The 15,949-nt window shown below is 38.2% G+C and overlaps 1 non-coding gene across 1 annotated transcript; it reads right to left on the bottom strand.

Annotated features, from left to right (window-relative positions):
* Nucleotides 1-2,264: 2,264 nt before the first annotated feature.
* On the bottom strand, nt 2,265-2,373 carry LOC112438131 (small nucleolar RNA U13). Its single transcript, XR_003026611.1, has one exon. It is a non-coding gene; the product is annotated as a small nucleolar RNA U13 (small nucleolar RNA).
* Nucleotides 2,374-15,949: the final 13,576 nt, after the last annotated feature.

Raw genomic sequence — 15,949 nt, 5'->3', positions numbered from 1 at the left:
TGAGTTGTTTGAGTTTCTTATATATTCTGGTTATTAATCCTTCATCAATTAAATTCTCACCAGAGTTAAAATGTTTTTTACCAGGGACATGCAAATGAAAACCACAATGAGATATCATTTTACCCCAGTTAGAATGACTATTATTACAAAGAAAAAAAAACACAGATATTGGTGATGTGGACACAGGGGAATGCTTATACATTGTTTGTTGGAACATAAATTAGTGCAGTCACTATGGAAAACAGCATGGAGATTCCTCAAAAAAGTAAAATTGGAAGTACCATATGATCCAGCAATTCCACTGCTGAGCATATATCCAGAAGAAAGGAAATCAATATGTCAAACAGTTATCTACACTCCCATGTTTATTCCAGCACTATTCACATTAGCCAAGATATGGAATCAACCTCTGTGTCCGTCAACAAATGAATGGATAAAGAAAATGTGGTACATACACACAATGAAATATTATTCAGCCATAAAAAGAATGGAAATCCTGTCATTTGCAACAACATGGATGGAATTGGAGGGCATTATGCTAAGTGAAATAAGTCAGGCACAGAAAGACAAATATTGCAGGTTCTCACCCATATGTGGGGGCTAAAATAAATTGATCTTATGGAAGTAGAGAGTAGAATGACACTCAGAAAGGTAGTGGGAAGGGGAGATAAAGAGAGGCTTGTTAACAGGAACAAAAATATAGTTAGATAGTAGAAATAAGATCTAGTGTTCAGCAGCACAATGGGAAGACTGTGGTTAACAATAATTCTTTGTATATTTAAAAATAACTAGAGGAGTAGATATGGAATATTCCCAGCACAAAGACAAGATCAATGACTGAGGTAGTGATCTCCCAATTACTCCAATTTGATCATTACACATTATATGTGTGTATCAAAATATGACATGTATCTTATAAATATATGCAACTTAAAGACCTGTTTCAAATACTTATCACATAAATAAATACATGCACTCATCCAAAGAGCAGGCACTTTGCTTTTTGAATGTTGAGGATAGCATGTCCATTCAGCCCTTAGCCACCAGAATAAAAGCTTTTATTCTTAGTTCTATAGAAAATATGAAGAAGTGCTGGCACCAGAGGAGAATGTAGCAGGATGAGGAAACTTATTAACAATGCATATCCCTATCCCCGCCTAGAAGAGACCTGCTTTCGTTTTACAGGATCCTGAGAATGAGGTTGGGTGGGTGTGATGGATAGTGAAACCTGCTAGGAGATTTATTACTGTTTTCAACTCTACAGTTTATGCTTTGCTTACATTATTTAAGCTTAGCATTAAAGTTGATACTGGTAAGAGTATTGCAGTTTGTTAGATACTGCCTGAAAAAGGAAAGGAGGAAAGAAAGAAAAAGGAAGAAAAGCTATTGAGATTGGGAAGAAAGTGTTTGGGAAAGAAAAACATTAAGAATTCTTATGTCTAATGAGGATTTTGCCTAAATTTCTGCTGTGTGGTGTGTGACATGGCATCTTCTCTTTCTCTCTGCAACATCTTCAGTGAACCTTCCATTTCTTATTACTACTTGATGGAGTTTCACATGTTTTATGGGAGACTTCACAAAGTGCTGGAAACAACTTCCATGTGAGTGAGGAGTCAATGTGGAGGCTTGTCCAGAAACCTCCACAAGTGAGTCTCATAAGAATGAGTGGTTTACAGTTTATCCTGAAACCCACCTCTCTCCCACATTAACTTAGAAGATACGTATTACCTCAAGTCACTGTTAAGATTGTGATAGCTGATTGTGTTATCAATTAGGGTTGTAATGGTATCTGATCCTCAACGTTCCCTACTGGTGATGAAACCAGACAAAGCTGGTTTCATCCCTCCTCTAGCCTGTCTGGCTACTGGTATTAGACTAATATCAAGTGTTTGAGTCAGGGATGGTGGTGTGTGCCTGTAGTCCCAGCTAGTCAGGAGGCTGTGGCAAAAGGATCACTTGAGGCTAGGGGTCCAAGGCTGCAGGGACTTATGATCACATCTGTGAATAGACACTCCATTCCAGCCTGGGTAACACAGTGACTCTCTCTCTCCCCCCTCCCCCGTGTGTGTGTGTGTGTGTGTGTGTGTGTGTGTGTTTGGACAACCATCACTGACCAGACATCATTTTGAACATTGGTACACTACTTCCTCTTCAGGACCTATAAAATTGACCTACATCAAGAATAATATCTCTTAGAGATATAGGTATATATTTGTTTTAACCAGAAAAGTTCCAGATACTTAATGTATAATGGATTAATGAGTTCCCAGCAGAGTCATGTGCTGATCTGATGTCATAAGAAGGTTTGAGGCTGGCACATTTCACATATTTGTGTCAACACCCAATCATCATGCTCATGAACTACAAAAGGATCGGGGTGAGGTTTATTTGTTTTGTTTTGTTTTGTTTTTTGAGACAGAGTCTCGCTCTGTCACCCAGGCTGGAGTGCAGTGGTGCGATCTCGGCTCACTGCAACCTCTGCCTCCTGGATTCAAGCAATACTACTGCTTCAGCCTCCCGAGTAGTTGGGATTACAGGTGCCCACCACCACGCCTGGCTAATTTTTGTATTTTTAGTGGAGATGGAGTTTCGCCATGTTGGTCAGGCTGATCTCGAAAGCCTGACCTCAGGTGATCCGCCTGCTTCAGCCTCCGAAAGTGCTGGGATTACAGGCGTGAGCTACCACGCCTGGCAGGGGCAAGGTTTTAAGGCTTGTTACTTTTGTGTTTGGCAGGTACATAAAAAGGAGAGCCAACTCACATGTCTGAGGAAGAAAGAACAAGTCAACTACTGTTATATTGGGTTGACATGTGGTTAAGAACCCAGACTTGAAGGCAAAGCTTTTCAAGCATGAAGTAATGCACACATCACCTGGAAATCTTGTAAAAATTTACATAATGATTAAGTCTAGGGTAGAAGCACAGGGCCTGTATTTCTAATATCACCAGTGTTACCATTCTGCTGGCCCATGAATTCTACTTTGAGTAGCAAAATTCTAGAGTCTGATTATCTGGGTTCACGTCCCGGTTCTGGACTTCACCGAGCTGGGGACCTTGAGTAATTTAACCTTGAGTAATATGCCTCAGTTTCTTCATCTGTAAAATTGAAATAATATCCATGGGTTTTTATAGGAATTAGTAGAATTAATATAGAGTAGCACTGAGAAGAGTGTCTGGCACATGGTGGATACTTGATAAATATTTGCTGAATGAATTTCCTAGCAGCAAAACGAGTGGGGAAAAAAGGATCTGTGCTTTTGAATTCAACTCTTTTATGTCTCATCAAATAATTCACTTGTCTTTCAGCTTCTAACTTGGTGCCATTGGTTGTCTTTGAGTTAACTCTGTAGAGTCCTAATTAGGATTTAAAAGAACAAGACGGAAAGCTTCTGCAGAAGGTAATGAGGTGTCCTAATTTCCCCTCCACCTAAGAGCAGGGAATGATCAAATTTATATTTAAGAAAATCACTCATAGTAGAAGAGAGACAGAGAGAAGGAATTGGACAAGACTAGGGGTGAAAAGATAAGTTTACAGAATATTGTAATAGGCCAGAGAACATAGTTAAAACCACCTGAGATTAAGACAGTGGAGACAGTTGAAAAGTGGAAAACAATACAAGCACAATTAAAGAGGTTGATTTGGCAAGACATGGCATTAAATAGTGGGCACAGCTCATGTTCAGGGAGAAGTGTGAGGATGTTTTCCAGTTTTCTAGCTTTGGTAAGATGATAAAACTTGGAGAACATTTGCAGAGATAGAGAATAAAGGAGCAGGAATAAGTAAGAATAAAAGGGATGAATAAAATGAGAAGGGAATAAGATGGTAATAAGACTAATTTTGGACACGTTAAAAGTGGCTGTGGGATAAATACCCATAGGCAATTAGAAATGAAATATGGAGCTGAGGAGACTTTACATGTTGGCCATAAGAATTTGGAAGTCATCAGCATTTGTGTATTAAGGCCCTGGAAGTGAATGAGTCAGTCCAGGAGAGTATTAGCTGTAAGAAAAATTGGATACAAATTGAAGACCATAAGGAAGACTTAGAACAATGAAAGAGGTAGGAACAAAGCCAAAAGAAAGGGATGGCAGATGGCTAGGGAGGAGAGTGCTTCAGCAATGAGGGAATGGTCAGCAGGGCCAAATTCCACAACACATCTATACTCCTGGAAACCAGTTCTTCCACTGTGACTCACTGAATCTGTCAACACCACATTGTTATTTTAATCCTTCGGGGACAAAGCCTAGTATCTTGGTTTGACTCATTCTGCTTCCTCATTCTCTATATTTAAGACACTGAAATTTCTTTTCCATTTTTTGATATCCATCCTTTTCTAAGCCCAATTTTACATGCTGGTCCAAATACTCCTAGATGACACAAAAACTTTCTGTACTGTATGTTTTAGCTGGACCCAACTTCCTGAAACACCTTTTTCATTATGCCATATTTATTCTCTTCAAAACTTTTCTCTCTCTCTCTATATATATATATGTGTGTGTGTGTGCATATATGTGTATATATGTGTGTGTGTGTGTGTATATATATATTTTTTTTTTCCAGGTGGAGTCTTGCTCTGTCACCCAGGTTGGAGTACAGTGGTGCAATCTTGGCTCACTGCAACCTTCACCTCCCAGGTTCAAGTGATTCCTGTGCCTCAGCCTCCAGAGTAGCTGGGATTACAGGCATGCGCCACCACGCCCAGATAATTTTTGCATTTTTAGTAAAGACAGGGTTTCACCATGTTGGCCAGGCTGGTCTCGAACTCCTGACCTCAAGTGATCCACCTGCCTCAGCTTCGCAACGTGTTGGGATTATAGGTGTGAGCCACCTATAATTTATTTTATAATTTCAACTTTTATTTTAGATTCAAGTGATACATGTCCAGGTTTGTTACATAGGTATATTGTGTGATGCTGAGGTTTGGGGTATGAATGATCCTATCACCCACATAGTAAGAATAGTACCCAATAGGTAGTTTTTCAGCCCTTTCTCCCCATCACTCCCTCTTCTAGTAATCGCCAGTGCCTATTATTCACATCTTTATGTCCATGTATACCCAGTGTTTAGCTCCTACTTATTATAAGTCAGAACATGTGGTATTTAGTTTTCCATTACTGTGTTAATTTGTTTAGGATAATGGCCTCCAACTGCATTCATGTTGCTGCAAAGGACAAGATTTCACTCTTTTTTAATGGCTGCATAGTATTCTATAGTTTATATGTGCCACGTTTTCTTTATCCAGTCTGTCATTGATGGGCACCTAGGTTGATTCCATGTCTTTTCTATTAAACTTCACAATATATTTTTTAACTTGGAATATTTGTTTTGTTTTGGAACATAAGCATCTATGTATTATCTAAGTAATATCTATGCATTTGAATATAAGAAATGCTTAAGAATAATAAACACCAAATATAGGATAATGATTATCTCTGCTAAGGGAGAAATTAATTATGATTATGGAACAAAACATAGGAGATTTCAACTGCATTAATAGTGTTTTATTCCTAAGCTGGGTGTATTAGTCTGTACTCATGCTGCTGATAAAGACATACCTGAGACTGGGCAATTTGAAAAAAGAAAGAAGTTTATTGGAGTTACAGTTCTACGTGGCTGGGGAGGCCTCACAATCATGGTGGAAGGTGAAAGACACGTCTCACATGGCGGCAGACAAAAGAAGAGAGCTTGTACAGGGAAGCTCCCCCTTTTTAAAAACATCAGATCTTGTGAGACTTATTTACTACCAAGAGAACAGCACAGGAAAGACCTGCCCCCATTATTGAATCACCTCCCACTGGGTCCCTCCCACAACACCTGGGAATTCAAGATGAGATGTGGGGACACAGCCTAACCATATCACTGGGTAACAGGACCATAGGTTTAAGTTTCTGTACATTTAAATAATATGAAAAACTACAGTGTTTTAGAAACACTTTAAAATGACAGCACCCTAAAATGTAAGTTTGATGTCCTCTTAATTGGGGACCCTGCTCCCTGTCTCATCTTATTTTCTACAATTCCTTATTGTATTCTCTTCTGGGTTTTTCTTTTCAATGTTGTTCAAAAAGGTCTTTGTGAAGTGTATTGGTTTCCCTTCCTTCCATCACAGTTTCCCTCTGCCAGGAATGTGCCTCCACTCAGTCAGATCCTCCTGTCCAAAACCTTTGCAGTCCTTTACGCTCACGAGCCTTTGTTGCTAACTTTTATTGGATATGATCTCTCAATCCTGTGAAATCTTGTGTGAGAGAGAGAGAGAGAAAGAGGGTGAGAGAGAGGGAGGGAGTGTGTGTGTGTGTGTGTTTGTTTGAGACATTCTTATGTATCACTTTTAAAGCTATTTATGTGAGATTTTTATTATTATAGAAAGTAGTTCAGCAGTTCTAACCCCGTTTGCACATTACAGTTATTGGGAGAGTGCTTTAAAAATATTAATGCCTAGGCCCCAACTCAAACAGGTCCCACCTCAAACAGGCTTGAATGATAGAATTTTTAAAAAGCTTCCAAGGTGAGGCTAATACCACAGGTATAGTCTGATTATGTCTTAAAGGCCTGGGCCACCTCTTCTTAGCCCTCTCTATAACAACACAGAATCACATATATAAATGAGAGTTATGGGCATGGGGAATATACGAATATGAGCTTAAATGCCAATTATAGTCTGTGAAAGTAGGAAAAGCTAATAATCTGAAGAAACTGCTATAATATTCCTCTGCTAATATAATATACAAAACAGTCCATTTAGCAGTAACTTGACCTTCAATAGTTCAGTGTCATGAGTATTTGGAAGCAAGTAACATAAATACTCAAACATGAACAGCTGGACTGAAATTGACACTGACTGAAGTAAAGCTAAATACTGAGTTCAAGGAAGCAAGGCCATAAATAAGAGCTCTTAGTTATAATGTTTGACAGCTCATCCTTAGTCCCAGAAAGTATCAAGGCAGCAGTAGCCAGCTGAGTGTAAAGGGTACAGTGTGAAAAATATATGGCATTTAGTTAAAAAATGATCATACAGAGATGTTAAAAAGTTGGCCGAGATATTACACAAATAGTGAGGAAAATGTAGACTCTCTTTTTAATTTTTTGAATTAAATTATAACTGTATATAACTGGTATGTTACATTGCTCAGTAATGGCCAAATGGTATTTGAACGGGTAAAGTTGTTTTATCTATGATAGTCATGTTAAAATCACACACTTGCAATAATCTTGAAAGTGAGAATTAGATGATTACTGACATAATTGGAATCCCATCAGGAAAGAGGGCGTGTGTTTAAACCAGTTCTTAAATAAATGGATACAGTAGACAACTTTTAATGTCTCTTCCAATTTTTAGATACTTTAGTTATTTCTACTGACCTGTCTTCAAGCTCACTGATTCTTTCCATGGCCATGTCGAGTCTGCTGATGAGTGCATACCTCATTATTCATCATATCTGTTACAGTGTTTTTGATTTCTTGCATTTCCTCTTGATTCTTTCTTAGATTTTCTATCTCTCTGCTTGCATTAGTCATCTATTTTTGCACATTGTCTACTTTTTCCATTAGGACCTCTTAACATATTAATAATAATTATTTAAAATTCCCTATCTGATAATTCAAAAATGTGTGTCATATCTGGGTCTAGTTCTAATGCTTGTTTTACCTCTTCAAACTATGTGTTTTCTTGCTTTATCATCAGACCTTGTAATTTTGTATTGATAGGTGCAAATGACACATATGAGTAATAGGAATTGAGAAAAAACAGACCTTTAGCATGGAAATTTACATTAACCATAAATGTGAAAAGGCTTAAATCTTCTACTGCCCTTGTTTTTGTTTTCCCTCTCAGACTCCCCTAAGTATGCCTCCTCAAAGAGAGTCTGCTCCTTGTGGCTCTTTCAGGTGTAGCCCACTATAATACTTTAGCTTTGTTGGTGTGTGTCTTAGTCTGTTTTGTGTTGCTTATAATAGAATACTTGAAACTGGGTTATTTATAAAGAAAATGAATTTATTTCTTATCATTATGCAGGCTGAGAAGTCTGAGGTCAAGGGGCTGTATCTGATGAAAACCTTCTTTCTGGTGGGGACTCTCTGCAGAATCCCAAGATGGCACAGGCCATCTCATGGCAAGGGGACTGACCAAGTGTGCTCCTTCAGATCTCTCTTTCTCTGTTTATAAAGCCACCAATCCCACTCCTATGATAACCCATTAATCCATTCATTCATTAATGAATTCATCCACTCATGAGGACAGAGCCCTCATGACCCAATCACATCTCGAAGGCCTCACATCTCAATACTGCCACACTGGGGATTAAATTTCATCAAGAGTTTTGGAGGAGACAAATATTTAAACAACAGCAGTGTGGTATGGTATGGCAGAGTGGGGAGCATTCTCTAATCTTTTGATTAAATTTCAGTGTATCAGTGGTCCTTTGTTCTTGGACTATGACCTTCACAGTTGTTTCTCCAGCAGTATAGCTTCTGCCACTCAGGCCTTCTCCTCCCTCTCCTGGCTGCAACCTGCTTCCTTGAAGCTCCTACTTCTGTTGACTGTGTCTCCCCCTCATACTCCCTCACCTTATCCACTCTTTAGTAAAACAGCAATCCTGGAGCGGGTGGAGTAGGAAGAATTCCCTCCCACCAGCTGGAATAAGGTTCTGGTGAAGTTGTTTTTCCAGGAGAATAGGCTTATTTTATAATGATGACTCTTCCTCTACCCCTGCCACAGCCACAGGAATCTTTGTTGGATCTTCATCGTGAGAACATGGTGGAGGTGCTAGAAGCAAAACCTATGAAATGTCCCTCAAGTCTCCAGCCCCTGGGAGTTTCTCACAGTAACCTTAGCCCATATTCTGCCTGAAACCATTTACCAACATTATCATTTCAGTGTTCCTTCCAGTTAAAACTCCCCTTGCTTTTGTTTCAGATAAGCAGGTCTCAGCCATGTCTCCCATCTCTTCAGATTTCTGGCAACTTGCCCTGTGACCTCAGGTCTCTGATGGGTTCAAGAAAAGTTAATGTTCTATCTGACCACTTTTTCCCTGTGAGGATAACAGTAATAAATTCTAAGCTCTTTAATATCAGAGCAGAAACCAGAATTCTAACTAAATTACTTCTACTCATATATTTCTAAGCTTGTAGGCAAATGTAATAGTTAAATTCAAGATTTTAAAGTATTTTATTACAGTTGCATATCCTATCACTTAGCTATATTTTAAAACTTCAATTTTTTTTTAGAAAAGTTGTTAGTGATAAATATTAGTGGAATTTTAATGTTTAAATTTTGGGCAATTTTTTATTGTTGACAGTTAACAGTTAAAATTGATTTTTGTTATTTAATTTATAGAGCAATTGCTTGTCAATTCATAAATATAGCAATCCCAATCTCTGTCATTTTGTAAAACCTTCCTTAGTCGTTACATTATTTGTATTCCCATTAATCAAGAGTAATGTTGGCTTTTATTTTATTCTATCAGTTTACTTTAGGCATTAGTATATTTCTTGAAATAACTCATGACATCTGAAAACTCTGATCAAGTTCAGCATTCTGAACATTTATTTTGGTTAACTGACCTAAAATATTTTGAAAATAACATTTAGTGTCACAATCCTAGGATTATTTTGATTATTGAAGCTGCTTTGGTTTAAAGGGAAAGTATTATTACAAATAAAGATAATTCAATTTTCTTTTCTTTTTTGTTAGTACAAAGTGTCATTGATAGATGTAGTAACAAACCATCGACATTGTCCAAGTTTCAGTGATCCTTACTTTGGCATAGTATAATGAAGGTTTTCCTCATTTGAGCTGCTCTATAATAATTTGATATCTTGTCTCATTTTCCAGGCCAATTGTGGGTCAGAGATGAGACCCTTCATCTAAGGCTATGGTCTCAATCAGCAAACACTGGGAAGAAAGATGCTTCTGTATGACTCAATAATCTTGATGGTTTCCTGAATTGTTCTATAAATTTAGGCTCAAATAGAAACACATTGAAATGGAGTTGTATTCTTAGCTGGGTCAAACCCTGAAATTCTGTTGGACAATGAAATAGGTAAATTATTTATTTTAGTGCTTTTGAATGCAGTTAATGAAGGATGGAAACTAATTAGTATTTCTTGGTTTTTCTAATGAGATGAAACTCTACTGAAAGGCTCAAACTATTTTATCCATCTGAGAATCCCCTGGATAGGTATCTGACTTGCCTAAGAGAAGAGTTTGTCAGCTTTCCCTGAGACGGGTAAATCCTCCACTGTCTCACAACTATTTCACACATTCTCCTCTCTACAAAAGTCTCCAAAACCACCTCCCTGCTCCTTATTCTTAACTGATGGCCTTGGTTCTTATTTCATGGAAAAATAAATAAAAATCTGCCAACTTGTACCTGTACTCATATACCCTATATTCTTTCCTGTAGTTAAAACTGATAGACTGTCCTTGGTCCTAAGGCTAAATACTCCTCTTGTGCACTGCTTCTCATCACTTCTCACCTGCTCAAGGGCTTCACTCCTGCAGTTGTGTCTTCTTTCTTCCATATAAAAAAAATTACAGCAAACTCACCTTGATTCCACATATCCTTCAGCACCATTTTCCATTTCTTTGCTACCCTTTACAGCTAAACTTCTGAAAAATCACTGTCTCTACTAATTGTCTGCAATTTCTCTTTTCCCATAGTCTCCCAAACCTACTCTGATCTGCCTCCTGTCTCTTTCTCTCTGCAGGAACTGATTGTTCAAGATCAACAATGACCTGCATGACGCCAAATGCAATAGCCAAATCTCAGTCCTATATTGTCTAACCTATGAACAGTTTTTGAACCTCTAAACATGTTTTGACACAAATGATCATCCCTTCCTTCTTGAAACACATTCTTTGCTCCAAGCCAGGATCTTCCTCACTCTTGATTCTCTTTCTATCTCATTGGCTGCTCCTTATCAATCTCTTTTGCAACCTCTGGTTCTTCCTTATCTGCATAATTTCTAAACTGCTTTGCCTCAGAGGCTTATTTTTCTCTTTATTCACTTACTAGGTAATTTTATTTAGCCCCATGACTTTCATGCTATCTCTATAAAAATTCTAAAATTAGTATCTGCCTATGCAGCAACTCCACATGGACATCTGATATGGTCTGGCTGTGTGTCCCCACCCAAATCTCATCTTGAATTGTAATCCGAATTATAATTCCCACGTGTTGGGGGAGGGACCTGGTGGGAGGTGATTAGATCATGGGGGTGGTCCCCCATGCTGTTCTCGTGATAGTGAGTAAGTTCTCATGAGATCTGATGGTTTTATAAGGGGCTTTCCCCAACTTTGCTCTGCCCTTCTCTTTCCTGCCACCATGTGAAGGATGTATTTGCTTCCCCTTCTGTCATGATTGTAAGTTTCCCGAGGCCTCACCAGGTATGCTGAACTGTGAATCAATTAAACTTCTTTCCTTTAGAAATTACCCAGTCTCAGGTATGTCTTTATTAGCGGCATGAGAATGGACTAATACATCCATGATCACCTCAAACGTATATAAATTTTCCAGAACTGAACTTTTGATTAAACCTATTCCTCCCTTAGCCTCTCCATGAGCACATTTGGATGTTACTATGGACAGGTACTAGATCATAAATGCTGAAAAGCAAAAGGGGATTAAAAAATAATAGTTAAAAATATTTTTTTTAAATATAGCATCATATAATTTTCTCAGTGTGAACTGTGTCTCTTTACTTTAACATTTATTTTATTTTAGGGTGCTGAGAATTCATGCTAGTGGAAAATATAATGATTCTATTTAGTCATTTAAAAGATAATTTGGGCAGGGTGTGGCAGTGGATCTAGAAGAGAAAAGCTTTCTTTTTTTTTTAATTATACTTTAAGTTCTGGGATACATGTGCAGAACGTGCAGGTTTGTTACATAGGTATACACGTGCCATGGTGGTTTGCCGCACCCATCAACCTATCATTCACATTAGGTATTTCTCCTAATGCTAACCCTCCCCTAGCCCCCCATCCCATGACAGGCCCCAGTGTGTGATGTTCCCCTCCCTGTGTCCATGTGTTCTCATTGTTCAACTCCTGCTTTTGTGTGAAAACATGCAGTGTTTGGTTTTCTGTTCCTGTGTTAGTTTGCTGAGAATGATGGTTTCCAGCTACATCCATGTCCCGGCAAAGACAGGAACTCATTCTTTTTTATGGCTGCATAGTACTCCATGGTGTATATGTGCCACATTTTCTTTATCCAGTCTATCATTGATGGGCATTTGGATTGGTTCCAAGTCTTTGCTATTGTGAACAGTGCTGCAATAAACATACATGTGCATGTGTCTTTATAGTAGAATGATTTATAATCCTTTGGGTATATACCCAGTAATAGGATTGCTGGGTCAAATGGTATTTCTGGTTCTAGATCCTTGAGGAATCACCCCACTGTCTTCCACAATGACACTGTCTTTCAATGGTTGAACTAATTTACACTCCCACCAACAATGTAAAAGCATTCCTATTTCTCCACATCCTCTCCAGCATCTGTTGTTTCCTGACATTTTGGTGATTGCCATTCTAACTGGTATGAGATGGTATCTCATTGTGGTTTTGATTTGCATTTCTCTAATGACCAGTGATGATGAGCTGTTTTTCATGTTTGTTGGCCACATAAATGTCACCCACTTTTTGATGGGGTTGTTTGTTTTTTTCTTGTAAATTTGCTTAAGTTCTTTATAGATTCTGGATTCTAGCCCTTTGTCAGATGGATAGATGCAAAAATTTTCTCCCATTGTGTAGGTTGCTTGTTCACTCTGATGGTAGTTTCTTTTGCTGTGCAGAAGCTCTTTAGTTTAATTAGATTCCATTTGTCAATTTTGGCTTTTGTTGCCATTGCTTTTGGTGTTTTAGTCATGAAGTCTTTGTCCATGCCTATGTCCTGAATGGTATTGTCTATGTTTTCTTCTAGGGTTTTTATGGTTTTAGCTCTTACATTTAAGTATTTAATCTATCTTGAGTTAATTTTTGTATAAGGTGTAAGGAAGGGGTCCAGTTTCAGTTTTCTGCATATGGCTAGCCAGTTTTCCCAGCATCATTTAATAAATAGGGAATCCTTGCCCCATTGCTTGTTTTTGTCAGGTTTGTCAAAGATCAGATGGTTGTAGATATGAGGCGTTATTTCTGAAGCTTCTATTCTGTTCCATTGGTCTATATATCTGTTTTGGTACCAGTACCATGTTGTTTTGGTTACTGTAGCCTTGTTGTATAGTTTGAAGTCAGGTAATGTGATGTCTCCAGCTTTGTTCTTTTTGTTTAGGATTGTCTTGGCTATACAGGCTCTTTTTTGGTTCCATATGAAATTTAAAGTAGTTTTTTCTCATTCTGTGAAGAAAGTTAATGGTAGCTTGATGGGGATAGCATTGAATCTGTAAATTACCTTGGGCAGCATGGCCATTTTCAATATATTGATTCTTTCTTTCCATGAGCATGGAACGTTTTTCCATTTGTTTATGTCCTCTCTTATTTCCTTGAGCAAAGGTTTGTAGTTCTCCTTGAAGAGGTCCTTCACATCCTTGTAAGTTGTATTCCTAGGTATTTTATTCTCTTTGTAGCAATTGTGCATGAGAGTTCACTTATGATTTGGCTCTCTGTTTGTCTATTATTGGTGTATAGGAATGCTTGTGATTTTTGCACATTGATTTTGTATCCTCAGACTTGGCTGAAGTTGCTTATCAGCTTAAGGAGATTTTGGGCTGAGATGATGGGGTTTTCTAAATATGCAATCATGTCATCTGCAAACAGAGAAAACTTGACTTCCTTAGCAGAGAAGAGCTTTCTAGAGGCCTGGACAATGTGCTGTGACATGGCGGTAGGGGGTGAGACAGGCAGGTTGGTTGATTCCCTATTTTAAGATGGTCTACAGAAAAAGGGCAAAAGCCCCTCACTCCAGCTCTAGCTTACCTAAACTCTCAGTCAATCAGTAATGAAAGACCCAAGAAGCTATTAACCACAGTCTTCCATCTCAGGGGATGAGGGACTTCCTGGATCCTTGTATACTTGGTAAGACTTAAACTCCAAACTGAATTTATCTCTTCCTCATTTTAATGCTAAAATTCACACCAAGTGACAGAGATTTAAATTGTTAATGCTACATATAACATCTGAAGAAGCATGTTGAGCCACTGTGAAACCACTAGGAAAACCCTTGCTACACCTGCCATGACATAACTCTTCCCTATTGAAAGACTCTATAAAACTAACCCATACAGTACCCTTGGGAGAAGCCCATTCCTCTTTCTTTCTTGGTGCTGGCTCCCTTGTGCACAGGCTGAAGTAAACTTTCCTTTGCTGTTATGTTTGGTGATCTCTCTTGAGTTCTATCCTGGTAGACTGTAAGAACCCAAGGCAGATGTAACAGAAGTAGGAGTCTGGCTCTGGGGATATATATGTACTGTGGGCTGTGGGCTCAGTTAGGGCCTGGGTTCCAAAATTCAGCTTAATGCAGGAAACTAGACCCTTTGGAGTTGGTTGTAGTTTTGTAGCAAAAGAAGTGAGAGTGAATAATGCATTTTAGGTAGTGGGACAAAAATAAGTTGCTTGAGGGAAAACCCGAATGATGATACTGGCTTTAAAGAATATGATCTTAATAAGGAAAGCTTTATGATGGTTATGATGGTATCCCAAAGCAGTGGCAGCACCAGCCCCGTCTACAACCCAGTGATCGAATCCTGCCACTGCTGCTGCAGTTGTTTCAACTATAACAGCAGCTGTGGCTCAAGTCCCAGCCTCTGTCTTTGCTTTGCTTGCCACTTGTGCAGCTGTACCCATCACTCCAGCATCAAAGACAGTATCTTCTGGACCTGCACCTAGTAGTGCAACTAATCAAGAGAAACTTGCAGAAAAGTCAGTGGGAACATCAGTGATTAGTAGCCCAATATCAACTGAGAACTCATTAGAAGATTTTTCTCTGGAAAACATTTTGAAGATGCATCAAGAACATTAATGACAGATTGACCTTATAAAAATAGGGTAATGAGATCATGTAAACATGTTATGACCAGGAACAAATAATTACAGCTCTCAAAACTAGTTTCAACAACGCTGGCAGAGCAGTAAAGTATCTTTTCTTTTCTTTACCATGTATCTAAAAATTATTTCATCCCTAACAGACTTCAATTTTTAGAGATTTTTAGGTTTACAGAGTTATTGAGCAGAGTACAGAGAGTTCCCATATACCTCTGCTACCCACCACAGGAGTTTCCCCCATTATTAACATCTTGCATTGTTGTGGTATATCTGTTGCTATTTGTGAAACAATATTAATACATCCATTATATTAACTGAAGTCTGTACTTTAGTTTAGGGTTCACTTTTGGTGTTGTACAGTTCTGTGGGTTTTAACAAATGCATAATGTCATATAGTCACCATGATAATATCATACAGTTTACTTTTAATGCCCTAAAAGTCCTCTGTGCTCCATCTATTCATTCCTCCCTCAATTCCCTCCCTCTGACAAACACTCATCTTTTTACAGTTTCTGTAGTTTTGTCTTTTCCAGAATGTCATATATTTGTGATGATTCAACATGTAGCCTTTCCAAATTGGCTTTTTGTTTTTTTCACTTAGCAATAGGCTTTTGAGGTTCTCCATGTGGCTTGATACCTTGTTTCTTTTTATCACTGAATAATATTCCATTTTATCGACATATCAGTTTGTTCATCTCTTCACCTATTGAGGGACATCTTGACAGTTTACAATTTTCATCAATTATGAAAAAAAGCTGCTATAAGTAATTATGTGCAAGTTTTTGTGTGAACATGAGTTTTCAATTTATTGGGCCACATACTTAGGAGCACTATTGCTGAATTGTATGGTAAGACTGAAGTTTAGCTTTGTAAGAGACCACCAAATTGTCTTTCAAAGTGCCATTTTGCATTCCCACAAGCAATGAAGGACAGATCCTTGTGTACATTTGATTTTATCAGTGTTTTTGGATT

The sequence above is a fragment of the Pan paniscus genome, chromosome 22 (assembly GCF_029289425.2).
Source record: "Pan paniscus chromosome 22, NHGRI_mPanPan1-v2.0_pri, whole genome shotgun sequence".
NCBI lineage: Eukaryota > Metazoa > Chordata > Mammalia > Primates > Hominidae > Pan > Pan paniscus.
Note: the sequence above shows the minus strand (reverse complement) of the source record. Positions and strands in the feature narration are given on the sequence as shown.